General features: G+C 42.8%; 1 protein-coding gene across 3 annotated transcripts in view; it reads right to left on the reverse strand.

The window, feature by feature from the left end:
- RAPGEF5 (Rap guanine nucleotide exchange factor 5) overlaps nucleotides 1–20,175 on the reverse strand; it is a 235,203-nt gene that overhangs the window by 72,814 nt on the left and 142,214 nt on the right. The window lies entirely within an intron of this gene.

Here is a 20,175-nt window from a genome sequence, read left to right on the forward strand (position 1 = left end):
CTATGTTAAAAGTGAAAAACCATACAAAACACTAAAACAATGAGCAAGCCATATTAAGTAGATGCAATGGCTACGTACTGTCATTTACATCACAGTCTTACTTTAAAAGGTGGGCAAAACACTACTCATTCTATTATTCAGTTCATCTTCCTGCCCACGCAAATTTGAGATGGCCTTCACATGTATCATGTACTTGTTTTGCCAGGATATGAACAAAAAATGGATCCTCTAGTTAGAATCTCATCTGGGCTGAAATTCGGGTGTCATGGGTGACTGCACTGACTTTCTTCACCTCGATCACTTTTAACGCGGACAGAAGGCCAAACAATCACTCATTTCTGCACACACAGCTTCCACAGGCAGAGCCCAGCGTGGCCCGCTGACGAGGCTCTGTTGGAGTCGGGCTCACTGCTGACCCAGCAGTGTGGAGCCGCCCCGAGTGATGAACACTTTCAGAGTGTGGAGTGTGAAATTCTGATTGGCAACATCCAGCCAGAGGAAATTGTGGTGGGGGAGGGGGGCAAGGGGTGTGTGAGAGACACACATGAGAAAATGTAACTTCTGTATCTCCAAGGGTCTGAGCAAAAGATTGATGCAAGAAGCTGAGAGCCAACAAGCAGCACCTTAAAAATGATGCTACTTCCTTACAAAGGGAAACAGGTCCTAGGGTTCCGGGCACGTTTCTATGTTCCTGCTCCTGGCAGAAAACCTACGTAAATTAGGTATAAACACACAAAAAGAACATTTTCCCCCAAGTGCATAAAAAGTACTATGTCTCCATGCCTTATTAATCAGTTTTCCACTGATTAACTGGAGATGCCAATGTATTTTATTCACCTTCCATAAGAATAGGAAGGCACTACTCTTGTAATTGCCAACCAAGTCAGTGGGAATACTAAGATTTCAACTCCCGATGTTCTCATTTCTAAGAAAATGTAGCAACCTACTCATTCGAGTCCTCCAAGATCTTCTTAAAAATAAAAACTACTAGTCATTCCAAACAGCAATATAATTTTATGATCATGCCTTTTTAATCTCTTAGTAGCAAATAATTTTACTATGTAAAACTGATGTATTACATTTCAGCAAGGTCAGACACGCAGTTACTGTGGCAATTAATGCTGGATATTCATTGTTAAAGTCCCCGAGGATGGCAGCGACTCCTGTAACATGAATACCAATGTGTAATTGCTATCTTTCATTTCTCCAAGGAGGTTCTTTTGTTATCCATGTGGCTGAAGTGAAATAAGGTGGCTGGAAAGATGAGCATAATATTGACCAAAAAATAAAAAGTAGGGGGGGTAGCAAAATGGAGTCTGGAATACTGAGACACAGAAGCAGATAATTCAGTAAAGAGCAGGTCTGAAAGGACAAAAAGCTTCCTCTGGCGTTCCTCTTGTCGTAAGCCAATACTCGTTTTATATGAGCCCGCTGTCATTTTGAAGTACATTTTACATCCTACGTGCATGTGATATATGGCATTATTAACTTCCGCAGGCCCTGTGCATACATATGGATGGGAAGGGCTTCCCTAATGTCTGTGTAACTAATATGTATTACAGGGCTGTGCACGGGGCAGCTACACTCTGCTGGGCAGGGGCCTAGCTGAACCATATTGATGTACTATCAATAGCATCTTATGTCACAGTGGTAGTTTCCATTTTGAAAACCTGTTAAAAAATAAAGAAGCAAAAACGCAGAAAAATCAATGTATAAAGGGAGATGGAAGTTATCTAAAATTGCCGTGAAAACATAATAACCCTATGTATTATATCTGCTCTCAAGAAGGAAGGTGAAATTAATGCCTCACGTCCAACCCATGCCAAACTGCTCTTCCTGAAAAAGAGCAGAAGTACCAGAGTTGAGGCTCTGGTCATGAAACTTCATTCTGGTGCTTGCTCAGCTAAAAATAAAGGTATTCAGTGAACTAATGACAAGAAATGCATTCAATGACAAATAGTTTGTGAAATGCAAGTAAAGCATTAAAATGCTTAACTTATAGACCATCATTCAACAGACAGTGGAGGGGGGTGGGTTTCCTGTGGGGAAGGTGTTGTGCCAGCCACTAAGGGGCAAGCAAAGGTGAGTAAGACTGGTGCCCTGCCCTTAGATGACAAGGTAGTAGCTCCATAACGCAAGTCTAATGTGGTGAGCTCCCCAAGATGAGGCCACATGCAAGAGACAAAAGCAAAGGTAGAACTCATGGGATTTGATTGTCAAAGATGACAGATCGAATCCCAGATCTGTGGGTGACAGAGAATGGAAGTGCCATTAAATGGGGCAAAAAAAACTGGTTCTGCTGAGACTGATGGATCTGGTTTCAGACAACTGATGTTTCAGGACTGACAATACATCATGCTGTAGATGTTTAGCAAACAGTTAGAAATAAAGAACGAGGCCTCTGTATGAAGGCCAAGGACAGAGACAAATCTGTGAATTATTCCAGTTAAGGGAGTGGGTGAGACTGTTAAAGGGAAGCAGGAGAGAAAGGGGATTATGAAGATGGATAAAGGAAGAGAAAACATAGGAAGTAGAGAGGAAAAGAGGGGGATCAGAGTCACGAGGAAGCCTACTAAAAAGATGATGAAGAAGTGAAACCAAGATGAGCCAGGAGTAGGTGGAGGGCGATGAAAAGCTTATCTGATGTCAAGTTTATGAAAATGAAGAGTCTATGAGAAAGTGATGACAAGACCACGGTTAAGTCCAGCGGTGGGAAGGGGAGTGTTGAGGCATGAGTGAATGTGGACGAATTGCACAGATGAGGAAGACCACCTCAGAATGTCACCAGGAAGGGAAGGAGTCTGGCTGAAGAGGCTGCCTGGCTGGGGAGGTGGGGGGGGGGGCGGGTGAGGGGTGATGCAGAGAAGGCGAAACAGGTCAGGAACAGGTGTGGAGGGGTGAGGCTACCACAGGACCAAGAGTTCCTCCTTTCAGAGAGTATCAGGGGAAGGAAGACAATGGAGGTTTAGAAAAAGAAAAAATAGAGCAGGGAAAAGAAGAAAGCTGAGGTAGAACAGATGAGGTGGTTTCCATCATCTTTGCAGAGTGTGAGTTGAGACCCTCTTCTGGGAGGAGGGGATTCACTGGTGGCCCAAAGAGAAAACTGTTTGGGAGAAATGGCTTTAGGGGGTGCTGCTACTGCTGCTGCTAAGTCACTTCAGTCGTGTCCGACTCTGCACGACCCCATAGACAGCAGCCCACCAGGCTCCCCCATCCCTGGGATTCTCCAGGCAAGAACACTGGAGTGGGTTGCCATTCCTTCTCCAATGCATGAAAAGTGAAAAGTGAAAGTGAAGTCACTCAGTCGTGCCCGACTCTCAGCGACCCCATGGACTGCAGCCCACCAGGCTCCTCCATCCATGTGATCCCTCTAGGCAAGAATACTGGAGTGGGGTGCCAACATGGAATAAACAAGTTATGGAAAAAGCAATTGCCAGACAGCTTTGTGCTGCTGAGGGTAGAAAACACATATGTATGGTTTTAGGCCTTCCTGCCACGGTGTTCAGAAACCTGAGAGGGGAACAGTGGACGATGCCCCCCCACCCCCCACCCCGGGGAAGTGATCAGCAATGGAGACAGGAGGCAGGAGAGGAGCTCAGGGCCGCATCAGCACACACGCACACAGCTCCTCACCACATGGCGTCTGTCTAGTGAGTGGAAGAACAGCTGATAAACCAGGGCAGTGTGGAGGGGCCGAGGACAAATCTTTACAGGAATGAAGGGACAGGTAGGCAGGCGAGCAGGTGGAAGCTCTGATCAAGGAGGCTGATCTCTGAAGCAGGGCAATTCAGAGCAGTGAAAACGGGAAGAAGGAGAAGCAGCCCAGATACCCGGAGCTGGCCTGGCACTCGGGCCCAGCCCCGCGTTCTCCTGTTAAATGTCAAAGATTCTGCAAAAAGTCAACACTAGAGAAGGTCACTCCGTGCTGTGGTGGGACAAGACAAAAACATGGCTACTCTGAACAAGATACAGCATAAATATTGGTCACAGAAGAAAGTAGCAGGAAGCCCAGCTAACCAGTGATGGCTGCTTCTTTCCTTAGCTTTAGCTTCTTTCCAGCCTTAGCTTTGCTGCTGCTCCTAGAGATAACATTTAAGATATCTCACAGTTACCCAGCTGGTTGATCAAAAACAAAGCCGCGCTACTTTAAATCCTCCCCAGAGTCACCAAACACAAACCACCAAGTCCTGTAAATCCTTCTAAAACCTTCTTGCACTGAGCTGTTGCACGGCTCCCCCCCAGGGCAAGCGCTCCATCCCCACGCCAAGCAGCAAACCCAACTTGCTCAACTACAACTGTGTTCCCAGTGGTCTCTGGCCAGAGGGCACTGACCATGGATGAGGGTCATTAAGATGCTGCCCTGCCATTAGCATGGCGCAGAGTGGAGGTGATGATTATCGGAGTTAAGAATAAAATGCATTTATTTCCTTGCCAGCGGGATGAGAGAGTCACACTCAGGAATGTTCCCAAAAGTGATTACAGGCAACAGGGCTCAGAAGATGGGTGAGCTACGAAGAATGCCTGAACAAGAGGCAGAGACCTCAGAAGAGAAAGGGCTCTGCAGGTGCAACACTGAAGAGGAGGGTGCAGTGGGGAGCAGGGTGTATTCCCAGGAGGCGTATTCCCACCCCGTGCCCTGCTTTGGCCCGTGATGCTCAGCCCTGGTTGGTACATGCTCAGCGAGAATCCTCTCCTCTCCCTGACACACATTTCAGCTCTCAGGCTCGCAGAAACTCATTCTTTGCCCTACTCTCTTGAAGGGATGTTGGGAAGAACAAGAAACTCCAAGGACTGGGCCACATAGATTCTTCACGCTTTGCCCTTGGGATGTAGTCTGGGATGCAGTCTGGGATGAGCAGGGAGGTGGGGGAGGAGAGGAAGTACAAAAATAAACAGGTATCCACAGCTGAAAGTGGGAGAGGGGTGAGTGCTGAGGGAAAGCTGTGTGATCACAGACTCACAGGACCTTCTCAACAGAGTCCATGAGGAATACAAAAACAATGGAGGATTTTCAGATCTTCCCTGCTCCTCATCTTTGTTCCATTCTTTGGGCAACTACCTATGATTTCTTTTCTTTTTATGGCTACACTGCTCTTCTGCCTGTGAATTCTCAATGAATGACAGAACCCGTATCTTTGACTTACTTTAGATTAAATTCAAGACCAAGATCAGCGTTTATACTTACAAATCCAACTCTTCTTCTTTCATTTATTCACATGAAAGACATTTATTTTTAAGATGAAATACATATAGGGTAATAAAAATATAAAGTCAAGAACTGATGTTCACAGTTTAGCCGGTCTAGGCAGTCCCAAACCAAATCTCTGACTGCATTTATATTTTCACTTATCACTGGCACTAGCAAGAAAAAGTGATTACTAAGGGATTTCTCAGGCCTGCTGAAATTGTCACAAATACTTGCTTGATTTTCTATTATCTCTGATGGGAAACGTTCTTCTCCCAAGTGCTCACAGAAAGCAGCTACTGATATTCTCCATGGCATCGTGTCCCTGCTACTCTGTGAGCATAAACTTAGCTGGGGGTTCATGGATGGGTTTCAGGGACTCAGAGAACCCTCTAAAAGTATACAAGATTTTTTATATGTAGGCAGTTTTCCAGAGTCCAGAATTCTAGGTCTCACTGGAGTCTATGAACCCCAAAAGGTACAAATCATTCCATACAATGAAACTCGTATTATCACCACATCTAAGGAAGCTTCTTTGACAAATCTCCTGCCATAACACTGTCTGTCCAAATGAGATGCTCAAAGAACTCTGTCATGACATCCATCACACTGACCTCTGATTATCAGCTCTTTCTGTGGTCTCTGCGAAATGATGACATCTTGAGGGCAGGGACTGTGACTTCTATTTCTCTTCCTAACACACAGCTCAAGGTCTGGCAAATGATATTAACTTGATAATGGTTTACTGAGCTTACAAGTTCATGAGCAAGGGAGACAGTGAGCATGTGGATTTCCTTTAAAACACAGATTCAATCTCAACGGTCACTCTCCTCCAAGGCTGCCTTTACCCTCTCTCCTCAGTCACCCTTCTATTATAACACTCATCACATGAGATAACTATGCTTTGAACTTGAGTGTTACACTTGTTCCATCTGTCAAATCTATCAGACTAAGCTCCCATGCAACTGACATATGAAACCCCATAACTAACACAACCCTGGGAAGGCCTGCACTAAATGGTACTGTCCCCCAGTCTAGGGCACGAGGGAAATACGGTGTGGGTGGGAACAGGTCACCCTGTGGGCCCAACTGGGGAAGATGTGGATTTTGCACCCTCTAAGCTCCCCTCCTGCCCCAAGCAGGATCCTCAACACTCCTCCCGTGACCCAGGCTGACTCCATCATCAGACCTGTATAAAGCAGGCAGCATAGAGACTGTCATATGAAGGATGCACAGAACCACCTAGCTTGACACTCAAGAAGTCATATTAGTAGTACAAGATGCAACGCAGTTTTCCCTCAAGTCTGTGAACATAGTAACTGAAGATGCTAATTTATTCATAGGAAGGCATTTGCTATGGACTAAATGAGTGCTCTCTCCAAAAATTCTATGTTGAAACCTAATCCCCAGCGTGACGGTGTCTGGAGGCAGAGCTTTTAGGTGATTAGGTCCTGAGGGTGGAGACCTCTTGAATGGGATAAGCACCCTTATAAAAGAGGCCCCTGAGAGATCCTTTGACCCTTTGCTACCCTGTGAGGACAGAGCAAAATGAGAGCTGTCTATGAACCAGAAAGTGGGCTCTCATCATACATTGAATCTGCTGGTGCCCTGATCTTGGATTTCTCAGCCTCCAGAACTGTGAGAAATAAATTTCTCCTGTTGATAAGCCACCCAGTTTGTGGTGTTTTATTACAGCCTGAAAGGACTGTGATGCATTTAGAGCCAATAGTTTATTACGACTCCCTTCATTCCCCACCCTTCTTGGTCGGACTTTCATTCACCTTACAATGTGCACTTCAAGAATCACATCCTCCAGGTTTTCTGCCCCCTCTACCTCCAGTCTGATGTGGCGGGCCCTTCTCTGGGACCCCATGGTGCCACATGAATCCTTCAGACTCAGTATTTCAAAAAGCACACACTGATGACCTTTTTTGTCTCCCTTCTAAAGTATAAGTTCATGCGTGGCAGGCACTATATCTTCTTCAACACTGAACTCCCAACAAACAGGTCTTGGCACTTCATAGATATTCGAACACTAGTCAAAGGAATCAGTGAATGAACACAAAGAGGAAAGGATAAAAGTGCAATTTTGAGTGGAGGTTTACAGGATGACAGCGTAAGTCTCACAGGCTGCATCTCAAGTAGTGGACTCTGATGGTGCTAACAGAGTGGACAGTCTGCTCAGAGGTGCTCTTTCTAAGGGTCACCCAACTACTCGGGCAGTGGATGACACTGGCCCGCCCTCTTCTGCATCTCCATCACCAGCTGGAAGTCTGGGACACTCAAACAGATACAGGTGAACTGAACAGAAGAGGTGCATGCGTGTCACACTGGATAGTGATATAGACAGACAAGAAGTCACGAGATCACAACAACTTGCTCTAATTCAGGATATGGCTCTGAGAGTCGTTAATGTGAAAATCACTAAGGCAGCCCCCAGATTTGGCCCGTACTTAAGAGGATGGTTGGTCGGTTGGTTTAGTTGGTAAGTCTGACTCTTGTGAGCCCACGGACTGTAGCCTGCCAGGCTCCTCTGCCCATGGGATTCTCCAGGCAAGAATACTGGAGTGGGTTGCCATTTCCTTCTCCACTTTAAGAGGATACATGGTAAATATACATGGTGAAGTATAAAGCATCATGTAATCATTAGTTACCAGACCATTAAAGAAAGCTAACATAATTTTTATCTCACAGTGGTAGAAGTTACAGTTGGAGAACTAGGGAGACAGCATTGCCATATGCAACTAACAGATCTACTAGGAATAGGCAACAAGGGAGGGATCGAGTCAAGACCAGGCAGATAAATTGGTTATATTTATTGAGGGCTCACCATATATCAGCAAAACTAGGAGATGAGCTTCCGTTATATTATCTAAGTGTTAGTTGCTCAGTCATGTCCAACTCTTTGTGATCCCATGGACTGTAGCCCACCAGGTTCCTCTGTCCATGGAATTCTCCAGGCAAGAATACTGGAGTGGGTTGCAGTTTTCTTTTCTAGGGGATATTCCCAACCCAGAGATCAAACCCAGATCTCCCACATTGCAGGCAGATTCTTTACCATCTAAGCCACCTTCTTATCTAACCATTACAACAATTCTGGCTTCCCTGGTGGCTCAGATGGTAAAGAATCCGCCTGCAATGCGGGAGACCTGGGTTTGATCCCTGGGTTAGGAAGATCCCCTGAAGGAGGGCATGGCAACCCACTCCAGTATTCTTGCCTGGAGAATCCCCATGGACAGAGGAGACTGGTGGGCTACAGTCCATGTGGTCGCAAAGAGTCAGACATGACTAAGCGACTAAGCATAGCACAGCCCACACAGCGTAAATACTATTAAATCTCTCATTTTGACAAAGTAACTTGGCCAAGCCAGATCCCAGGGTGAGGGTGTGTGTGCTACAGCTGAGATTGAGCCCAGGAAGACCCAACAACAGAGCTCGTGACCAGAACCACAGACATCCCTGGAAGATGGTCACTAATACATGTTAGAGACTACAGCTATGGCAGGGACTAGTTTACCCTGGTGCTGGCAGCCAAAGCAAGCCAATCTGCTCAGCGTGTAAGCAACAGAGGTGTCTACATCATCCTGAGTTCCAAGAGGAGAAGAGGGTTGACAAGGACTGAACGTGGTCTCAGGACCACAACTACACCAGCTCAGCAAGAGCAAAGTCCAAGACCCAGCAGGGGGGAAATGAAGTGCTAGCAAGAATTGAGTTAAGCATGGCAGGGATCAGTTCAATCTGATGCCCACAGAACCTGGGCACCAAAAGACCTGAAGACTAAGGTTGGCAGGGCTTCCAGCGCATATGCTGCCTTGGGCCTGATCGGCTCAAGCACTGGGCAGGCATGGAACTGTACACTTTAAAATGGTTACTTTTATGCTATGTGAATCTTATCTCCAACAAAACAAAAGAGGGCTGTGAGGAGTCTGTGGGCAGAGGAGTCTGCTGATCAAAGCACATGGGACTCTGCACCAAGGAGCTACAAGAAGGTCTGGGAAACATGCCCTTTGAGGTGTGTTCAGATAGTTGGAATGTCTAAGAAAAAAAAGATAGGGACAATGAAACCATTGCAGGAGATTTTCACTTTCTGAGCTACACTGTCTTGTGGAACAGGATTATTGGTGATGTTGTAGAAAAGTACCTTCCGTTAATGGATCGTGAGTTGGAGGAAGCAGACTCAAGGTCAATTTTAGGAAACACAGAGGCAAAATGACCTCTTTTTCAAACTGGAGCAGAGTCTGGCAGTAACATTATCGACAAGTGAAGGTGCTTCTTCAGTGAGTAAGGCTGGAGATGATGACCTTCACATTTTCCCCAAATCCTCAGATCCTACAAAATTCGGTTGTCTTGACTTCACTTTTTCCCCAGAAGCCCGAAGTGTTGGTTCCCTACAGAGGAAAGCTGCGTGTGATTTAGTGTTGAGGGACTCTCTCCTCATCTTGCACTATGGAAATTCACACACAGCTGAGCAAACCAAACCATCAGTGCCCACATCTATTCTTGTACTGTAAATGTGGGTACCGCAGAACTGGAATACTTATCTGAAAAAAAAATATCTCCTCCGGCCAAAAACAATTTTGTCGAAGAACAACCTTCACAGAATTTGCTGACAATGTATCTCATGATTCTATTTTCTTACAGGAAAAAAAAAAAGCAAACAGAGCTTTAGAAAAAAAATAAAAAAGGATATCGCTGGCAAGATAGACCTGATTAACAGAGCAGCTAAGGGAAAGATAAAGTAAGCAGATGTGTGTCAAGGTGAGCAGTGGTTTAAATTTACCAGATTCCAAGGTTCTTGCCTAGCAAACACATCCTGTCAGAAAGAGTATTTGAGTTAATGATCATTTGTTCTTTTAAAAAATCCTAAGAATAATATGATTAATAATTCAAACTAAAGCCTAAATAGGACTAATAGGGCTCATCATCCCCAGACTTAGAAAATCTAGGTCAAGTCTGACTTCCATAGTACGAAAGCAAACACAAAGTTGTTATGGAATGTGGTCAAACTCCCAGAGAAAACCAGTAAACGTGATAAGACAGAAAGTTCCGGCTGCTAGAGAAGAACCGTATATATTGAATTTTACTGCCTCTAATAATTATTATCATGTAAAGTAAGATTTCTCAGAACCCTACAATTAGGGCAAGGCTGGGAATCTGATCCAGGCCAACTTCAATCTAATTCCTGCACATTTTATTTTCCTAACACTCTTTCTGGTCTAATATCAGTTCACTACAATTCAGATCCTCTTCTTTGCTTCATACAAGACACTCCCCATGTGACCCTTGAGAGTTATTAAATCACACAGGTTTTTTTTTTTAACATAAAATCTTAAATTTTATTAAATCTTTCTCAGCAAGTGCTCTAGTTCCAATACACTAGTTCTTGGTTGCTGAACAGATTGTGGGTGGGGAAGGAGAGGAGAAGGGCAAGGAGAAACGACAGGACAAGTTCTACCCTGATATTTGTTTCAGGAGAACATGGACTTGGTCTGTCTTGTTCTCTGTGCTGGCCCTCCATCCAGAACAACACTGCCTGTAAAACGAATGAACGGCCTGGTGAGCGACAGATGAGCAGACAGATACTAGACAGCAGAGTGGCCCAAGGTCAAGGACTGAAAGGTCGGCCAAGGCCGGGAGGAGGAGGTTCAGCTACAAAGAGATAGTCCAGAGAGCAGGCTAGGGTAGAAAGGAGAAATTTCAGGAGTGAGTTAATGCCTAATGAGACCCTAGTTTGATATGGCGTTGCTGATTACTTGCAAGGGAGAAGTCAACATCCTTTAGCATCAGCATGTCTAAAGTATAAACAAGATAAAACACCTGCAGCAACAAACAAGGCATGCTGTCGGCCAGGGTCACGGGCTGAGGCTGCTGCACTCCATTGCTTCTGCAGCCCCTTAGTCCCAGATATGGTGGCTATTTCATTCTGCTAAGACTTACGAGTTACATACACTCACCCTGGTTACTGAGTCTATGGGAATGTGCAGAGGCTTGGCTGGGTTGGGAAATCACTAAGACTTATCCTTTGGCTTCAAGAAGCCTAGGTCAAAGGGCAACTGAGGGTTCTGCCTTGTGCATACACGATCTGACAGAAGCCCATTAGAAGGTAATTCAGACGAAATGGGGATGCCTTCAAATTCTAAATTAGATCATTAAGTAGCTGCTAACATGACTGAGTTCACTGGAGAAAAACTGTCTATCAATACTTTGGATATGAGTTCCACCAATCCACAGCATCCTTGGAGAAGGTTTGCACAATATGTTCACGACAGACTCTTACTTTGCAAAACACTGAGATGACTTAGTGCTGGCAACAGTGCTAATTTCCACTTCTCATTATTGGTATATCTCGATGGCCCTCAAAATACAAAGCATATGTTGCCTGAGATTTAAAACAACTAAAAAATCGGAAATCTTGTTTGCTAGGCAATTTTACAGAAATGGCAAATACAAATTGTAGAAATACGTTCTTGTTCCTAAGAATTTCCATGTCATTTTGTGTGTGTGACACACACATGCAAAGTTATTCTAAAGGGAAAATATCAATATTGACACTTTCCCCAAGCAACCTAAAGATGAGATGAAAACCTAAGGCTTCAAGTCAAGGAACTCTATAACTCTTTCCAAATGTCTGCCATGTGTATATAAATGTGACTTTACAAGTGTATGCATGTGAACACACGTGTGTGTGTGTGTATGCACTTGAGTGCACGTATAACTTCAGAGAGGGCAGAGCAGTAATAAAAAGGTCAGACTCTGTCCTTATGCAAGTTATGGAGTGAAAAATTCCTAGTTACCGTAGCAACTGCAAGATCACATGGCATGGGAGCAAGGAGATACAAAGCATCTTAAGTAAACACGCTTGTTTTTTCATGTTTTGCACATTCCTTGGTGTTTTAAGAGAGACACACCTAGGTCTCAGCAACAACCATCGCAGAAACCTTGTTTCACAGCATGAAACAAGACTATGAGACAAGTAGGACTGTGTCAGTCTTGGTTTATTGTGCACTCGTAGAAAAAGGTGGTATTAAAACAGGTTAAGAGAATTTAAACTGCAACGAAATACTACTACAATTGTTTGAAAGATAAACAAAATTATGAGATAAAAAGGAAGAAAAGGTTAAAATAAGAAAGAAATAAATTTGGTTACACAGGAGTAGGTGTTTCTCCCTTTTTCTGGAGTGAAGGATGGGTATGGAGAAAGAGAAAAATGGATTGAAAAGAAATGGAAGTACTTAAGTGATAATACAGACCAAAAAAAAAAAAAAAAATCATCTATTTTCCTGAATGTTAACGTGCACTTAGTGTACCAAAGAGGATTGAAACCTTCAAATACAAACCTGCCCAGGTGAGATCCTTGCTCCATGAACTGTGACTCACTGAAGCTTGAAAGTTTGTTTCTACCCTTTACCAAGTATGTGTTCTCCTAAAGACTTGTCTGCAGTTACCAAGTGATGATTGGTGAGGAACCTCCTTGTCCTTTCTGCCTGTCATTTCCAGGCTAATCCTCCCTGGTACAAAACCTTTAATTTAAAATTTTAAATCTCCAATGAACTGGAACCCTGGAGCAGGCATAACTTTGGATTTGCACAGATTTGAGTGCTTGAACTTCAGAAACATTTCAAATCACTCACATTTGCCTTCTCTACAGAAATCAGGTCCACAAATACCAATTGAAAGCCTCATGCTAGATGCTGGGGATAAAAGTTCAAATAAAACATAGAGCTTATCTTCAGAGAAGAAATATTCTTTCTGAGAGACAGGTGAGAGATAAAAATTTGCATTAAAAACAACAACCAACAAACAGTGGTTTGGAGCAAGGTTGTGGATAGTGGTTAATGAGCTGAGCCACTACAAATAAAGAGACTAATTTCTTCTTATTTCTAGAAGTTCAAGACAGTAGGATCTAGAAGCTTTTTTTAGTTTGTCATTATCTCAGAGTTTCATATCTCAATCTTCCTCAGGACATTGTAAACTCAGAAAAACAATTCCAAATATTTAATGACGTGGCTTGAAATATGGCTTCAGCACCCTGATAGCAGAGCTACTTCTAGCTGGATGCTAGATCACCATCTGTCCCATACCAACTGCATTTCACAAAAAGGAGATTTTTTAGAAATTCTATCCACCAGAGTATTTTTAGAACATAAAAGAACAGAACGATTTTTGGCATTGATAAGCATAGTCAATCAGAGTGAAAAATGGCTACTCAGGGCCTCCCGAGTAATCGATCCGCATCCGTTTTAAAATTGCAACATTTTCCCCCAAAGTGTTTAACACTCAAAAGTATGAATGCTGCTAAACTGGGGAAAGTGGGGTGGGGGACGTCATCTTCAATTTAAGACAGGAATTTCAGAACCAGAAGAAATCTTACACCTCTAATCTCCTACTTTTATAGATGAGAAAACTGAAGCTCAGAGAGGTAATATTACTCACTAAGCTTATATTTGGTATATTTAATTTGGAGGAAGTCTGTTAACAGTTTCAATTTCTCAAGAATACAATGGATTTTTTTTTTAATGTTGGCAACCAGTAAAAATATGAAAACATGAAAAAATCTGCATGTGATAACTGATGGAGAAATCTTACTTTTATATTATAAAAATAAATTCCAGTTATATTAAAGACATGAATAAGAAGTGTAACTCTAGAATAGAACAAAATAAAATTAAGTGTCTAGCCACAGAAGTGGGAAGAACTTTCTAATTTTAAAGGCATTTTTAAAGTTAAAAAACATGAATCAACACTTTTGCTCATATGTGCATAAAAACAAAAAAGAAGAAGCCTGGAAAAACTACATGTAACAAATACGACTAAGATTTATGTCCCTAATGTATAAAGTACTTATTCAAATTAGTAAGAAAAATCCCAATAGAAAAAATGGGCAAAGGAGGTGAATAGATTAATTACAGAAGAAATATGGATGGACTGATATTCAACCTCACTAGAAAAGAAATGTAAATCTGAACAAGATAATACTTTTCCTTCCCATCAACCCAACAAGAAAACTTAGCTTCTCCTTCTAAGAATCATAATAATCAATATGGGTGAAAGAAAGAAAGAGAAGTCGCCCAGTCGTGTCTGACTCTTTGCAACCCCACGGACTGTAGCTGACCAGGCTCCTCCGTTCATGGGATTTTCCAGACAAGAATTTTGGAGTGGGTTGCCATTTCCTTCACCAGGGGATGTTCCCGATCCAGGGATTGAACCCAGGTCTCCCGCACTACAGGCAGACTCTTTGCCATCTGAGCCACCAGGGATGCTCCAATATGTGTGAGGGGTAACAAAACAAATACTTTAATGGAGTGTTGATGTTTATGAAAACTGGAACAAGCTTTATGAAGAACAGTCGAGCATAAAACATAAAAGATTAAGGCAGTTCATACCTGTGAGTAGTAATTACTCAGCTACGAATTTACCCTTAAGAAATATAAACTTAGATAAAGATTTTTCTAGACATGTGCATCTCAGAGTATTATAACTGGAAAAATTTGAAACCCTATTTGCCCCCAAATGGGAAGTGTAGATAAGTAAAGTCTGTTATAGAAACGTAAGGAAAGCCTCATAATGCATGTGCTGATATGTTGGAGACGGTAAGGAGAAATCCTGGTTAGTTCTCAATAAAGTTTTCTTTTCTTCCTTGTAGCTTTCTATTATTTCTAAATGTAAACAAAAAAGTCTAACAGAAAGAAATGTGCTATAAATTCCAGCAAGTTGCCTGATGCCTTGTTCTTGACTGTTAAACAGCCATAAATCTCAAGAATGAAGCTTGTTTTCAAAAACAAATTCAATTATTAAACAGGTCAATAACTGTGTACACTATACTAATTTTAAAAATATTTTGTAGTTAGAAAATGGGGAGAGAGAAAAATGGTCAATGCCATTTTCCAACAATATCTAACACTCCTTAGATACAAGACTTATGATGTCTGCCTTTTATGATTTGTGTTCTTACCTGGTAACAATGCCAGGAAGTAAAAGAGATGATGTTTAATTTAGCAAATGCCTCACAAGGTGAAGAAACAATTTTCTAGAAACAGACACCTTATTCAAAGTACACCCCTTCTTTTCTTCGGTCTGCATATTACCCTTCTTTAACTCCCTTATCTTTGTTTTCAATCCTCTTCCCTCCTAAGTGGTGACGAGCTTGGGGGCTCAAATCCAATCTTGCTCACTTATGTCTCTGTTCTATCGTGTGTGATGTCTGGTTCATTAGTGCTTAACAAATGCTTTTCTCAATGAACATAGGCAAGAATAAATTAATCTTGGCCAAGCATTTAAAAAATTTGCTCTATATTTGAAAAGGATAAAGTTCTACTGAAATTAAAAATCATTTAGGCCCTCAACAAAGTGAACTTTATGTGTCACAGCTGAATGCCTACTGTTGGTAGCAGCAAGCTAAACAGTTATCTGGCTGTCTCCATCCTAGTAGGATTTTTCCTAATCATCTCTACGAGTTCAAACAGGGGAATCTGAAATAAGCTGCTAATGGCAGAGAAGCTAAGCATCTGACTGATGCGAGATGCTAGCATCGGTCTGAAGACCTCAAGGCAGTCAAGTAAGTGACTGAATCCCCCAGAATTGCTGGGTCATTGCATCTGGCTAAGGAACACACATTGAATTTCCTCTGGGTCTTCTGTAGGCCTGTGCTACCCAACTCTTCTTTCTAGGGTCCCCCAGACTGGGAAGTCTGCAGTCTGCCATCCTCTATCACTTGGAAGGAAAAGACAGCATTCCCAACTTTTCTTCTGGAGTGAAACGATCTTAAAACTTAGGTTTGGGCCAAAACGGGCCCAACAAAACTCTCACTGCCCTCTTCTCCGAAGGTTTTGGCATGGCCAGGTGTGGTACCTAAAAGCAGAAGTCAGAGCCAAGATGCAAAAATGGCAAAGCACACAGGGTGGGGCCCAGGGGGATCAGCAGCCACAGATGTTGACTCTACCTGGGGCCACCTGGATCTTCATGAGGAAGGATTTTTCCAGGGTGTGGCACACTTGTCTCAGGTCTCTGCAGATCTCCTCTATATGCCAAGATCATGAGTAATACTAAAGGACAGGAATTTGAGATTTACTGACTTCAAATAGAAGTGGCATCTACTTAAAATTAGGATACAGGTCAGACACAATTGCTAACTTACAATGGAAATGGCATTTAACAGCTCAGCAAGTCTTGAGAGGCATCTGCCCAGAAGCATCTGGCATTCAAGTATATTCCTTAAAAGACAATCAGAATAAAATTGGCTCTCTGCTTTGTTCCAAAGTTTCTTCTCTCGAATTTTAAGGGTTAGTTAGAATTTGGCCTCATCTTGAGAGTCCCTTGGACTTCAAGGAGATCCAACCAGTCCATTCTAAAGGAGATCAGTCCTGGGTGTTCTTTGGAAGGAATGATGCTAAAGCTGAAACTCCAATACTTTGGCCACCTGATGTGAAGAGCTGACTCACTGGAAAAGACTCTGATGCTGGGAGGGATTGGGGGCAGGAGGAGAAGGGGACAACAGAGGATGAGATGGCTGGATGGCATCACCGACTCGATGGACGTGAGTTTGAGTGAACTCTGGGAGTTGGTGATGGACAGGGAAGCCTGGCGTGCTTCAATTCATGGGGTCGCAAAGAGTCGGACATGACTGAGTGACTGAACTGAACTGAACTGAAGCTCAAAAGCTTCCCTTCTCCACCTGACTGGTATATCCCTTAACCTCAAACCTGTAGGTACAACTCAGCACTAACTCAAGCCATGCATGTTTCTGTCTCTGCCACTGTATATTCCAGTCATACGTACTAGGAGAGGAGACAGTATTATCTCCATGGTTTCAATTAACCTCTCAGTTCCAACAATTTTAGAGTTATACCAAAGTATTGTTTTAACACAGAGGTAATTTTCAGTTCTGTGCTTCCCTATGGATGTTTAATAAGCACTGAATGCCCCAGTAACTTTTTGTTGGCAAAACTGTTTGTGCCTGCTTTTAGGACTTGCTGTGTTAGTTTTTGGATGGGGTAACTGCTTCCCTGGTGCCTCAGTGGTAAAGAAACAGCCTACCAATGCAGGAGATGAGGGTTCGATCCCTGGGTCAGGAAGACTCCCTGGAGAAGGAAACAGCAACCCACTCCAATATTTTTGCCTGGGAAATCCCATGGACAGAGGAGCCTAGCAGGCTATAGCCCATGGGGTCACAGATAACAACTGCTAACAAGCAGAGGAGAAGTAGTTCAATAGAAATGCTTACTGGAGCAAGGGTCACTTCAATCAGGCTAGCCTCTGTTAGAGCCCCACAAAATATAACTCCAGAAACACAGAGCGATAAAAGCACAAAGACTAAATTATACCTTTCTCTAACAAACCTGAAGGCTCTCCGATAATGACTATTTTAATTAATGCTCTTTTGCTTCTGATAACAGAGGCTAAAAAGGTATACATCTTACTAGGAGAAATATATCAGAATATTTCAACATCTTTTTGTGATTAATGAACTTTAGACAGAATTAATGGACTCTGAAGTACTTACTACCCATTTTAGAGGATACTGTTTATAATCCTATTTAGCAGTTGCCAGTTTTTGAGTGAAACTTTTTCTTATCCAGTCAAGATACATCATATCAAAAAAGTTCTTATCAAAGCCTATGCTTCTCAGAGGAAAACTCCAGGATACTCGGATTGATTGCAAAAAACACCACATCATCAGAATCCCCCCAACTTATAATAACAGTAAGGTCACTGAGCTGGGAGAAAGTGACAGCATCTATCAACCATAAAATTCAGTTTGGGATTTGATTAGGTACTGCACCATCTGGGGATCATTAGAATTCTTTATTCACAAGAGTACCAATAGGAAGCTTGTTTTACCTCTATAAATCCTAGCCAAGGCAAGATCAAGAAAGGTTTAACGAATCATCCGTATGATTTTGATTGCACAGGGTCAAAATTTAACTGGACACCTCTACGCCACCCCAACCTGGGAGGTCAGTAAGATACCTTCTGGGACTCACTGAGTCTTCTTGAGCTTCCTTGGAAATCCCTACCCCAGGGCCACTTCCTGCCGTCTTAATTACCTTATTATCACCATCGTTCACTCCCTGTCTGTATTTCTTGGATCTAAAGGAGCCCCTAATCCTTTACTCTGACTCAGCTCACCTCCATCAAGCCCAGTCATTCCTGGAACCTGAACAAAGAGGACATTTACAAAGTTTTGTTAAAATTGTTGAGCCTTGTTCACCTAATTACAGACAAATGTACAATAAATGAAGAGACCAAGTGCCATATCTTCTTTCTCCATTTTTTTTTCCCCTGAATACAGGAGGGAAAGATTGGAAAAGGAAAGAAAACCCTGCAAAAACCTATTCCCGGTAGACCTAATGTGACACAGCATTAACTTCAAGACATTCAAACAAGTCTTTTGTTCTTCAATAATGGAGTGGGTGATTTTTCAAAAATTAAAGACAAATTTGTATATACTGACAAACAAGAACATGGTCATGTTTTAAGTAAAATATGGGTATTTAACATGATTTATTAGAAAAATATGTACTGTACATTTGGCCACAGTCTGCTATGTTCTGTTATGATATTTTCAGCCATCTTCTATTTTTGCTCTCTTAAAACAACATTTAGGGCTGCTGTATGCCAGATGGAATTTTTCCTTTCCACCCACTTCCCACTGCAAAAGGGGAAAAAAAAAAAAGGTTCTTTGCATCCCACATGAAAATCTTTTATAAATTTCTTTTCCTCATCTTTATCAACTGAAGTATCTGAATCACTCAGAAATCACCAAACTCTGGCTGAATCAATATGCAGCAAATATTATGCAGCAAAGTAAGTATATTTAATGTGAACATACGTGCCTGCCGGGTGTTAATTAACAGAAAGTATTCATATTACACACAAGTTCAAAATTCATTCTATGAAACAGGACTGAATCAAAGTCAATTTTTTAAAGAAAAATGATGAGGTGGTACATTTTAGAGTAAAGCTATTTAGTTAAGAGCTGAGCTATAATTGGACATTCTGTCTTCACAGCAAACCTTTGACGTTTATGCTGGTTACTGTTTTACGTAAAATTAAGAGAGGTCTGTGAGGGAAGGCGAGTCAGAAAGCTTTGAAAGGAGTGAGTGTGACCCATTCTAGGCTGGCAAACCCATTCCCACACTGCAGCAGAGGAATCTCAAAAATTCAAATCTAATCATCGTCATCTCTTGTTTAAAGTGTCCACAAGGGCTCTGTATCACTCTGAGCACCCCGTCTTTGACTCAGCCTGTGGTAAGGCCTTGCTTCCTCGGCCTCCTCACCCTCCCCAGGCTCCAGCCGCTTGGTTCCACCTGCAGAGTGGCAGCGTCCTCTGCACCAGCCCTTCCTGTCCTCACGTGGGTTTCTCCTCTGCCTGCCCTGCTTCACTTCTTCTAAGAACTCTTCTGACTCTTCAGATCCTGTCTCTTCCTCGGGGACACAGGCATGTCTCCCTGGACCAGCTGAGTGTCCTGTGATAAGCTTCCATCGCATCTTGGAGCTTAGCATGCAGGTAACTGGGAACTCAGGTCTTCCCAGGTGGCTCAGTGGTAAAGAATCCACTGCCTGCCAATGCAGAAGACACAAGAGATCCCTGGGTCAGGAAGATCCCCTGGAGTAGGGCATGGCAGCCCACGCCAGTATTCTTGCCTGGAGAATCCCATGGACAGAGTCTGGTGAGCTACAGTCCATGGGGTCACAAAAGAGTTGGACAGGACTTGGCAACTAGACAACAGTAACTGTGAACTCAGCCTCTAAATTTGTTGCAATGCTGCCTCCCCCCAAAGCACTGATGTATCAGGACAGTCTTTGGGGGAATCAAGACACAAAGTACATGAGTACCTGTGTCTCCATGTCTTATTTCTCCAGGCCTCAGTGGTACACAGTTGTCATGAAGTACAGTCCATCTCTCTATGAAGGGCTGTCCATCTGTCCACGCATCTTTGCTCTATCCTTTGTCTTAAACCACTCATTATAAATTCAAATGAAACCAAACC

Source organism: Bos taurus, chromosome 4 (genome assembly GCF_002263795.3).
Source record: "Bos taurus isolate L1 Dominette 01449 registration number 42190680 breed Hereford chromosome 4, ARS-UCD2.0, whole genome shotgun sequence".
Taxonomy (NCBI): domain Eukaryota; kingdom Metazoa; phylum Chordata; class Mammalia; order Artiodactyla; family Bovidae; genus Bos; species Bos taurus.